Genomic DNA, 12,815 nt, shown 5'->3' on the forward strand with positions numbered 1-12,815 from the left:
TTGGTCAGCATAAGTGACCTTTAGTTCAGAGGGGACTGGGTTTGATTCCCAGCCAGACCAGGCATTTTAACTATGTCTGGTTAATTCCTCTAGTTCAGAGTGGTGGTGGTGGTGATTATTGTTTTAAGAGGAAGTACAACTAGGCAAACATCCTCTATCATCTAGCTCAGAGACTGGGTGTTTCTGTTTGTCCTAAAACTTCTTCATCTACACACAACACACTACACTATCAATAACCTCAGAAACATGCAATAATGAATATATTCCTCCACATATGGTTGGTGTATGGAAAGAGACTCAGCTTTAAAACTTGGCTTAATTCACACACAATACCAACTGTAGTAGTAGTAGTAGTAGTAGTAGTAGTAGTAGTAGTAGTAGTAGTAGTAGTAGTAGTAGTAGTAGTAGTTGGTACACTAAAGAATCTGCCCGATGAGTGGAAAGTAGCCAAGCTAGTGCCGTTATTGAAGGCAGGGAAACTATCATTAGATCCATCAGCATACAGGGCACTTTACTTATTAAACACCTTGAGCAAACTTTACGAAGGATTGATTAAAACTAGACTGGAGAAAGAACTTGAATAACAGGGAGGACTTTCTTCGAACCAGTTTGGATTTAGAAAGGGTAGAACCACAACCCAAGCTATTGAGAGGGTGATTCAAATACAGGCAGAAAGCAGTGAGAAATGAGCTGCCTTGTTAACGCTAGATGTCAAAAATGCTTTTAACACTGCTTCTTGGAGCATTATTTTGAGAGAACTTCGTAGGATGAACATTTCTTGGTATCTACAACAAATTATCGTTAAGTACTTCAAAGGACAAAGAATATGACTTCATGATTTAGAAGACCTTGAAATGAGTGCTGGCGTTCTACAGGGATCTGTCCTAGGACCCACCTTGTGGAACATTCTATATGATGGTGTCTTACGCCTGCAGCTGACAAAAGGGACAACATCTATTGGTTATGCAGATGACCTTGCAATAGTGGTAATAGCAGAGAATGTAGAAGAACTGACCTTCCGAGCAAATGAATCACTGAGACATTTGGTGCACATGTGAAGGCAGTAACCCAAAAGACAGAGAAGAAGGCATCGGCATTAGCCAGACTTATGCCTAACATCGGGGGACCAAGAACAGTTAAGAGACAGATTATGTGCTCTGCATTTTACTTTATGCTGCACCTATCTGGCACAATGCACTCAGGAGGAAGATTCACCGAAGAGCTATGGAAAGAGTACAGAGGAAAATGCTGCTCAGAGTTACCTGTGCATATCGAACTGTTTCGACAGCAGCTTTACAAGTTGTAGCTGCCAGTATTCCCATTGACCTCCTCATTGTAGAGAGAAAAGTTTGGCATGAAAGGGGTGCAACTATATCTGCTGAAGAAAAGAAAGCCTTGAGGAACCAACTCTTACTAGACTGGCAAGACCGATGGGATGGCACAACCGATGTTGGCCAATGGACAAAAAAGCTAATACCCGACATAGGAGACTGGCTTAAATGTAGACATCGGCAGGTAGATTACTATCTGTCGCAGATCCTGACAGGACATAGAAGATTCGGCGTATACGCCATGAAGATGGAAAAGACGCAGGGAGATGGTTGTCGGTACTGTTCTGAAAGGGATACAGTAGAACACACTTTTTCCTACTGTGTTCGATGGGAAGAAGAACGAAGGAAAGCCTGCCAACAACTTGGCCGACGACTCACGCCAGGGAATCTGGTTCAGATTATGTTAGAGAGCCCGTTTGCCTGGAATACAGTAAAGGCAATGGCGACAAGCATTATGGGGATGAAGGAAAAAGAAGAGAAAGGAAGAACTTAATAATATACATCACTCCATTCTGATGTCATGCCGACAAGCAGTTCCAGAATGGGCTGAATGAAGAGGGCAGGGGTTTTTAGTTGGTGGAAATCCAACTCCCACACAGAGTAGTGTCTTTAAAAGATTTTCCCCTGCCATAACAAAAAAAAAAAAAAAAAAAAAAAAAAAAAAGAATCTCCCCTTTTTGTTATTTTATGTTCTGACAATACATATTTTCTTCCATTCTTTATCATGTAAAAATTTCCTGTAGGTTTAAAAGAGGTATGATCCAATCAGAACAGTGGGCATGGCAAATGAGCACAACATTGCTCTTTACCTCACATGATGTTTGTTGTTTGAGTTGCATTATCGGTTTTCTTGGTCAAAGAATAAAATAGAGAATCAAGCTATTCATAACTTATTGGATGATTCACTTAAACTTTTGCATAATTCCTCAGATGTAAGTTAGCTATTTTTGAGGATGGACCAAAATGATTACATTTAACTAAAAATTGAAGGGATTACATGTAATAAACCACCAAGAAATTCTATACTTCCAAAAACTAAAATCTTCATTCTCAAAGATCTGTTGGCTCATTCTCTAGAAGAAGAAAAATCTCTGTTTTCAAGAATGATTCATTTACCATTGTTGCTTATTTGAGGATATCGTGTTCTTTGAAAAATGCGTGAACATTATTTTAAATGTGTTAAAAACCATTCGCATCACATGGAATATTCTTTCTACAAGATAAAAAACTCAGTAATATTGAGCCAAATTTCAAGAGAATCCCTCTGAAGTTGCAGATATATTGGATATATTCTGAAATGCACATTCACTAACGTCTGAAATCCCTTAATCAGTTTGTATCAGATTGGAAAGCATATTTTTATTTTAGTTTACAGAACTGCCTACAATGAAGATAGCCCCATAGAACTATGATTGTATATATATATATATGTTGGGTATTCAGCCTGAAGGCTGGTTTGATCCTCCACAGCACCAAAAAAAAAAAAAAACCCTGTTGTAAATTGCTTAGGTGTCACTGAAGAGGCGTACTAGGGAAATGAGGAGTGAGGTAGTTTTTCCGTTGCTTTCCTCACTGCGCCAGAAGTTGCTATTACATATCAGTCTGCCAAGCCCACTGAAATGCATGCACAAACCGACCCTATGAGTGGTATTTTCACACCATTCATAATGGACTGGCTGCTTAAGGAATGGTATTACTATCATCACACATATCTCAGTCACTTTCATATTGTCAAAGCCAAGGATGAGACCGAGACAGGTCAATGAAAGTAACAAATTTATTCTAGCTCATACCAGAAGACATAGTGCACTGTAAACACTACATCTTGCCAGCAAAGGCAGAACTATGAATACCACTCCTAAAATGTCCATTGTTTTCCCAATGAGTTTCACTTAACCCAGCCACTCCTATAAATTCAGTAATTCCTTTCTAAGTGAACTTGAAGAAATATGGAACAAGAATTGTAAGCACTTTTATGTTACAATTGAGGATTTTAATATTGATAATATATTACAAAATCAGCAATCTATTGAGTTGAGTAAACTAGGAGAATGCTATGGCTAACTGCCATGTAATAATATGTGTAATAAGAGTGACAGAAAAGAGTTCAACACTTTTGGATCATCTTTATATTAATGCACCTTGTAAAAAAATTGTGTATAATGTTTACAGTGACTTCAGTGATCACAATATACTGGTCTGTGATCTGACATTTCAATAAGAGATAGTAGTAGTACTGTATTTTTAAATATTCCACAACACACACCCGAAAAATATACATTAAAAGCGCCACGAAACTTTTATCTAAAAATCCTTTGATGTTTGATGCTAATGACAACTGTGAAATTACTGTTAATAAGTTAACTAATCTCTTAGCAGAAGCCAGCATATTCAGTGTTAAGACAATAACTGAATCAAGACATAAACACTCGTGATGTCCATGGACATCTTGAACTCCAAATATATGGGAAAAATTTAAGAGACAGCATTATATGTTGGGAGGGGATGCCACTATGTCTCAGAATATTTAAAAATGAATATAAAATACTCTCTAATAAAGTCACTGAACTTAAAAGAGAAGCTGAAAGTTCTTATTACAGTAACAGGTTAGTTTCTAGTAAAAATCCCTGGAAATTAGTTAACGAGATACTTCAAACAACAAATAGCAACAACAGAGATATTCAACTAAAAATTAACAATAATATAATCATCAACTCCTATGATATTTCAACAACATTAAAATGAATATTTTACTAGTATTTGTCAGGATCTAGCTGTTAATTTTGCCTACAAGCAGTACCAGTAATCCACATAGTTATCACACAGCACCAAGAAATTCTTTATTCTTGTATCCAACTGACAACAAAGAAGTAACATGCATGATAAAAGAACTAACAAATTCCAGTGGTTGCAATTGTTATGGTTTAAGCAACACAATTCTCAAACAGTTATCAACCGAATTAGTTCCATTCATCACTGCATTTATTATCAAATCATTAGCTGAAGGCACAGTTCCTCCATTGTTAAAAATTGCCAAAGTTATACTCATCCATAAAGGCCTAGATAAATTAGACGTAAACAATTACAGACCAATCTCTATCGTTCCCATTTTAGCCAAAATATTATTTTTAAAAATGTTAAAATAAGATTATTAAAATTCCTTCTTAAGAATAATTACTTTTATAAGTAGGCCTATTATATCTGGGTTATTTATAGACTTTGATACAGTTGATCACGAGATCATGATCAGAAAACCGGAAGAAACAGGAGTAAGAGGTGTAGCGATGAACTGGTTTAAGGATTATCTTGGTGATCGATCACAGTTCGTTTCATATAAAAATGCAAAACGTCTTTCTCTTCCTGTATCAATTGGAATTCCTCAGGGTTCAGTATTGGGTTCAGTTTTATTTCTAACATTTGTGAATGATATAGGGTTCCTAAAATTACAAGGACAATTATCTCCTTTTGCAGATGATACAAATATTTTTTATGTTGGTAATTCTGCTAAAGAAAATGAGGTAAAAATGCAGTATGACATTAGTTAATTACAAACTTGGCTTTCAAACAATAGACTATCCATCACTCTTAGCAAAACCAACTATATGATTTTTCACAAGCCCTCATGTGCAACTCCTCTTGATCTTCTTACATTAACATTTTTTGATCAACCTTTACCAAGAGTACAATTTGCTAAATTTGTAGGTTTAAAAATAGATGAAATGCTTGACTGGGATGACCAATTTAAAACCATATGCAAAAAAATAACTCCAGCAATTGAAGTGCCTCACAGACCAAGATATAAATTCAACCATAAGTTTTTTAAATCTATTTATCGTGCTCTCACTGAAAGTCACCTGACTTATATGATTAATGTTTGGGGATGTTGCAATAAGGAACTCTTTGAGAAAGTTGTCATTTTACAAAAAAGAGCACTAAAAATACTTTATAATTTACTGCCCTCAACACCTACAGATTATTTGTATAAGAAATGAAGACTTCTACCACTCCACATGTTACGTGATAAAGCTTCAGCTAAGATGGTATAAAAAATTAAGCATAATTTGGTTCATACAAACACTATCTGTATCAAAAATTCTGACATACACTCATATAACACTCAAGGAGCAGAGAGTTCATACTGAATTTGTAAAAATTAGTAAGTATGGTTGTAACTCCTTATGGCACTACTCTGTGAAGGTGTACAATGCTCTCCCTAAACATATACAACAGGCAACAACAATTTCAAAATTTAAACAAAAAATAAATAATCAATGGACAAAAGAAAATGAGCAGTAAATTTTATGAACCAAGTAATCTACAGTGGTCTTATATATTTATATTTATATTTATATTTATATTTATCCTCTTCTCTAAGACTGTAATGTGTTTAGAAATAAGGTTGTATTGTAAATATTTTGTAAACTCTGCCAATATTTAATCCAGATAGGAGAAGATGGCTGTGGCTTTTCATAGGACATATGCTATATACAAGAAGAAAACCATCTCCACACGAGCTAAACTAAGGCACTACAATACAGTGATTAAAACGGAATGTCTGTATGCTAGTGAATGCCTCCAAATGACAGGGAAAGCAGGACTGAGAGAAGCTGAGAAATTCGAAAGGAAGATCTTCACAAAATAATGGGTCCAAAGATTGTGGATGGACAATATAGGTTGCGAAGAAGGGAAGAACTTTACTGTGACAATAATATAATAATAATAATTTCGTGTGGCTATTTCTAGCCGGGTGCAGCCCTTCTGAGGTTGACCCTCCGATGAGGGTGGGCGGCATCTGCCATGTGTAGGTAACTGCGTGTTATTGTGGTGGAGGATAGTGTTATGTGTGGTGTGTGAGTTGCAGGGATGTTGGGGACAGTACAAACACCCAGCCCCCGGGCCATTGGAATTAACCAATGAAGGGTAAAATCCCCGACCCGGCCGGGAATCGAACCCGGGACCCTCTGAACCGAAGGCCAGTACGCTGACCATTCAGATAACGAGTCGGACACCGTAACAATGAAAGGCTAACTGAGTCTATGAGAAAACGGACACTTAAATTCTATGGGCATTTATTTAGAATGGATGAGAAGAGACTAACGAAAAGGATTTTCACAATACTAGACAGCAGACCTAAAGTGTCGGAAAAATGGTTCAGGGAGGTGAGAAAGGATCTCAAACAGGTGGGACTAAATTCAGAAGACATAAACTGAACAAAGTTTAGGTCAGTGATCAACAAATTCCAGGGATTCCATGACGAACCAAAACTTAACCGTGGGTGGACGGAAGAAAGAAGACAGGCTGCCAGAGAAAGGACGCTAAAGTTTTGGGCTGTGAAGAAGGCTTCCAGAAACATGTAACTGTTACCTAACATGGTCTCTAATAGCCGTAAACAAAAAAAATAATGTAATCGTTGTATTGCACCATTAAGAGCCTCAGCTCAGGTGCCCTTTCTTGAGTAAATAAATAAAAAATAAAAAATATGTTATATTTTTCCAGTTCTTGTATTGCAGGAGAAGTTTTCCTGGAGCTAAAAGTCCTCAGACTTTCAAAGTAGCTATACTCTATTTTGCTTTTCCAATCACAGATTTCACACATGCAGTCTGGTGGCCTACATGTCTGGAACTGGAGATATACTGGTTGTCAGCTAGGTTGCAAGAAGAATTAGGTCTGTTTAAAGCAGAAATGATGATAGTGTTTATGGGAATAATAGTGTAGTGAGGTCCCTCTCTCTTCCGCACCATAGCACCTAGCCAATAAACCAATAGTTTTAGTTATGCATGAGATTCCTCGCTCTTGACACAGCTCGAGCACGATATGCTCTGTGCATCAAGTCGATACTGATGGTGCTGCTGCCCAACATAACGTTTTCAGTGGGTTCTGGTAATATTTCCTCCATTGAGGGCCCTCCATCTCATCTCGAGGAGATCATCTGCTCAAAGCCATTGGCTCCCTGAGGATGTCAGGTTATTTCTCGCTGCCCAACACTTACAGTAGAATAGCTGGTTGTACAGTCTACACCATATCATACCAGAGAAAGCTTCTGGGCCAAATCCTTGTGTATTATACAGTATTTCTTTCTTTGATTTTTTAAATTCACAGAATAGGTTATTTTATTTTCATTGATTTTTCATAATACTTCATTATTTCCATTATGAAGATTAAAGAATGTCTGAGGAATACAAGTGAAGGGATTGTGGGTGTGAGTGGGCATTAAGAAGTATGAGGGAAAGAGAGTTTGAGGGAGATAATTAGGCTTCTAACAGAGGACAGAATAAATGTAGGTCTCCCTCAAACAATGATGGATCTGCTGTATTTTATTTCTGTGTATGCTAAACCTGTTAATCAGAACTTGATGATGATATGGTAATGGACATTGAATAATTGGAGGGAAGAACTAGATTGAAAGAGGAGTGTTATTGGTTGATTAATAATGATTATGTCCATAACAGGTACAAAATCTTTGAATAGAAATTTATAGACATTGATTTATAAATACACACATGCTGTTTGTTTTCTAATGGCAGTATTTGGATTGAGTCCATCAATCTTGTGGCATTCCAATACAGCTGCAGCGGGTCAATGAGGTACTGACAGATGTGGTCCAATTATAGGCATATTTGGAGATGTCCACTGTAGAATTCTGTTGTTTACATATTGCTCAGGAGCTACTATTAAAATTTTTGATTCGATGAAGATTTGCCGCTATACAGTCATGATCAGAATTAAGACAAAAATGTACTGCTGCTTCCTTTCTTGACTTACTTTTATTGATTTTCCAAGTGTTTCCTATATTTTCCCATTGTTTATGGTAGGATAAGGCAATAGTATCCTGGCTGAATTATTCTCATTTTTCTTATGAGGTCACCTGCAAACGAGATCAAGGCTACCTATCACAGTATTTCCTTAAAAAACTTGATCTGCTTCCCAACAATGTTTCCTCAGAAAAACTTGATCTACTTCCCTAGAGGCAGGCCAAGCAAATGGAAAGAAAAAGAATTTATTTTTCTTCTAAATGTTGTTCTCATTAATATACATCACATTTTACAGAATGTTGCATGTTGCTATACCGGCTACTTACAGTATCCATGCTACCTGGATAGAGGTGATAAAAACCAAACAAACAGTTGAACTGACCTTGTGCTCAAACCAAGCCCATAAAAAAAAAAACCTACAGGATTTGAGACAAAGAGAACACTTTCTATATCTGAATACTTTTTCCGATTATCATTTACTAATGTTTAAATATTTAAATGTAGATAAGATATATCATAGTTTGTTATAAAATGTGATCTTAACTTTTCTTATTTATAAAAAGCAAAAGTATACTGCTGAAAGAATAAATTACAACAGCTTGAACATGTCTTTCAATTTGTTCAGTTAATATTGGTGGCTTGAAGTAAATGATTACATACACAGCTCAATACATACCCAAGTTCCTCTGTATAGGATGTGACATCAATATTTAGACATCATATCAATATTTTGTTTATCATCCATGGATTTTAACAAGATTCTGCGCTCTTGCATGCAGCATATCACAGAGGTGAAGATGATTGCCCAGATGTTCTTCTTCTTAAAGCAATAATCACCACCTTCACCAATCATAGAGATGATGAACATCGTCCTGCAATACATTATTCCATGCCTCTTGCACCTGACGACAAAATTCTGTAAGAACTCTAGATGGTCTTACAGAATGTATGAAGTTTCAACCTATTCTGGCTCATATGTGTTCCTGTGGGAGAAAGCTCCAGTGTATGTGCCAGTCAGGGAAATCCTTCAACATCTGCACAGCATGTGGACAGGCTTAATATTCCTGGAATATTATGGTACATATGTCAGCATTATGATCTGCACGCACCTGATGCTGATGAACATTCCCTTCAGAAACATCCTATGTGAGCATATGTTGTAACTTATGGCAATCCAGACCACAATGCTAGGAGTTTGTTGTGGACTAACCCACTATGGATGATGTTGTTCTCCAGATCTACAGTACATCATTCATGTAGTCCACCATTACTTGCATAAAAGCAGAACCTGCTGTCATGATGAAACACTCCACTTAGTTATTCAGTCTCCCATGTAATCCTTTTGTGTGCTACTAGCCCAAGTCAAGGCATGGAAGTGGAGGCCTCGCCCACACATGCTAGAGAGGCATCCATTGTTCCTCCACATGGGTGATACGGTGATTCAGGTGAAGTGGGGCTGGTGATTGAGGTGAAGGCTCACTGCAGGGTGCTGGAACCAACACATCACTTTGCTCTACGTAGCCTGGACGAGCCGCGTGTTGGGAAAGGGGCGATCCCAACCTAGGGGGAAAGTCATGACTGTAAACTCAGTCATGATAATGCTAAGTGGAGACCACATAAGTAGGCCTACTGAAAGGGAAAAAAACCTGACTAGGTTCGGGCCAGGGGCAGGCCGCTGGATGGACAACTGAGGGGTGTGGTCTCTGCTACAGAGAGCCTGAGCTGTGGGAGGACAATATATGGCAGTATGCCTCGCCACAGATGGTGAGAACGATGCTCAGGACCCAAAAGGGACAAAAACCCTATGATTGATTGAAAGATGGATGCTTATAAAAAACCAATTTCAAAAACTTCAACATCAAGGGAAGCCATGGAAGCTCCAGTAGAGCAGATCCGGGAGCAAGCCCAAGATGAAAAAATGGAGACAGAAGTTCCAATTGGACAGGCTGTCGCCGACTCAAAACAAGAAATGGCAACAGAAGCTCCAGTAGAGCAGACTGCTACCACAAGCAAACTAGGAACGTCCGTAGAGACAGAACTGAAGATTTCTGCATCGAAAATCAACAGATTTCATATCGACAGACCACCTCGCAACAGTGCATATTACAAGGAAAGGAAGAGAGTGAGGAAGGAAGCCAAAATAGCGGCTGGAACTTGGACGGAGAAGAAGCCAAGCAACAGGGGTCGGCGAGAGGCTATTCCTCTGACAACGCTCAAAAGGCCAAGGTCGGAGGATAGTACGCCATCAAGTTCGGCTACAAAACCGCCCACCAAGAAACAGAAAGAAGAGATGGTCATGTCCTCTTGGGAAAGACTAGCTCCAATCAAAGTAGTAATAATACCAAAAACCTTTCCAGACGGGAAACTTTTTTTTCTCGTGTGGCTATTTCTAGCCGGGTGCAGCCCTTGTAAGGCAGACCCTCCGATGAGGGTGGGCGGCATCTGCCATGTGTAGGTAACTGCGTGTTATTGTGGTGGAGGATAGTGTTATGTGTGGTGTGTGAGTTGCAGGGATGTTGGGGACAGCACAAACACCCAGCCCCCGAGCCACTGGAATTAACCAATTAAGGTTAAAATCCCCGACCCGGCCGGGAATCGAACCCGGGACCCTCTGAACCGAAGGCCAGTACGCTGACCGTTCAGCCAACGAGTCGGACAGACGGGAAACTGAAGGAGGAAGACGTGAAGGAACTTTCATCTGCTCTGATAATGCAAGTGAAACTGCTGTCGGACAGATGCCTTCCAGGCTTCCTCGAGTCACCAAGGCTGGAATGTGGAGCAGTGGTACTGATCTGTACAAATCCAGAAACTAAAAGCTGGCTGGAACAGACAGTGGCCAATTGCAAACCTTGGAAAGGGGAGAATTTGGAGGTGGCAGAAGCCAGGAAGGTGCTGAATACTACAAAGGTCATTACCAAGTTTCCTCCCCCATTTGACAAGATGAAGGTTGATGATGTGCTTGTCAGGATACATCAGCATGACACCATACTTCCGACGAAAGAGTGGAGAGTGCTGAATGCAACAACTACTGATGACACAGGAAGGACAATTGTTTTGGCCCTTAATGAAAGAGATTTTAAAGAGCTCAAGAAGAGAGTCCTTAAGGCCAAGCTTGGACTTGACAAAGACAAAGTTACCTCCATACAGGCCATGAAGGCCCCTGGAGGAGTGGAAGGTAAAGGCTTCCACCATTGTTAACCGCGGAACGTGATGGGGTAGAGTGGTTAACTCTACGCCCGGCCGCCTTTGCCCCCAGGAATTAACCTGGTATTCATTTTTGGTGTAGGCTGAGTGAACCTCAGGGCCATATGCACCTCCGGAAGTGGAAATCTCGTTTCTTAAATTTTACGACTTCCTGACGGGGATTCGAACCCACGTGTTTCTGGGAGAACCGAGCACGCATTTACCGCCTCGGAAGCTTGGACTTGGGCAGATCAAATTTCAAGTAATTAAGGGAAAAACAAAACCTAGCGTTGGCAAGGATGGTACTGACATTTCTACAGGGCAACCTACAACATATAAAAAAACAGCTGTGGCCAATTTCGTCAGGAAGTTCAAGTCCGAGGCTATCGAAGTGGCTCTTATACAAGAGCCAGGGGTAGTTCAGGGCAGAGTAGCAGGACTGGCAGTATCTGGAGGTAAGCTAACGTACGATACTACATCGAATGTGCCTAGAAATGTTTACTTGTGAGCGGGAAACTAAAATGACTTCTGTTGCAGGAACATTGTTCAAAGGACTTAGACGCGCCAAGATAAAACTTGGAAATTGGAAAGGTCCCAGAGAAATAACCATAGGCTCTGCATACCTTCCATATGACTCAACTAATCAGCCACCATCAGAAGAAGTTGAGAACCTAATTTGCAACGCAAAGAAGAAAGGTGAACACCTAGTCCTTGGAGCAGATGCAAATTCACACCACACAGCATTGGGCAGCACGAACTGCAATGCAAGAGGTAAGCCGTTACTAGAGTTTATTATTGGAACTGAGTTGACGATACTAAACCTAGGAAACAAGCCTACATATATATAAATAAAAATCATAGGGAGGTAATAGACATTATACTAAGCACTACGCATATTGCAAACTTTATTAAAGACTGGAAGGTGCTGAAGGAACCATCATTGGCAGACCACCAGCACATCCACTTTTCAATAGATGCGAGACTATGTGGGATTGAGATGTACAAAGACCCAAAAAGAACTAATTGGGATAGATACAGAGATGTTCTAGGGAAGGCTGTACATAAATGTCCAACTAACGTGAGAGGACAGAAAGAATTGGATGAGGCAGTGGAACTATTAGAAGAGGCCATTATAGTCTCATTCCATGACAACTGTCCTCTCAAAGAAAAGAAAAATACCAAAAAAGTAAGGTGGTGGAACAACAAACTAGCCAAAATGAAAAAAGAGGTTAGGATGTTGTATAAACTATCATCTGGAAATAGTATGTGGGACGTATATAATAGGAAACTCACTGATTATAACCTAGAGATACAGAAAGCAAAAATAAAATCTTGGAGACTGTTCTGTGAGAAAGTGGAATCACACACTGAAACAGCAGGGCTCCAGAAAGTTCTTAAAGCAACCCATATAAATCAGGTGGGTACACTGGAGAGACCAGATGGGTCGTTTAGTCAGGCGGGGAAGGACACGCTGGAGATGCTAATGGTGTGTCACTTTCCTGAGGCTGAGGAGATGATAGAAGAAGAAACGGTTGGAACAGAGACCAGA

General features: G+C 39.4%; 1 protein-coding gene across 1 annotated transcript in view; it reads right to left on the minus strand.

Annotated features, from left to right (window-relative positions):
- The window catches only part of LOC136875892 (dual specificity protein phosphatase CDC14A), a 71,017-nt gene that overhangs the window by 22,681 nt on the left and 35,521 nt on the right, over positions 1-12,815 (minus strand). The window lies entirely within an intron of this gene.

The sequence above is a fragment of the Anabrus simplex genome, chromosome 6 (genome assembly GCF_040414725.1).
Source record: "Anabrus simplex isolate iqAnaSimp1 chromosome 6, ASM4041472v1, whole genome shotgun sequence".
NCBI classification, from domain to species: Eukaryota; Metazoa; Arthropoda; class Insecta; order Orthoptera; family Tettigoniidae; genus Anabrus; species Anabrus simplex.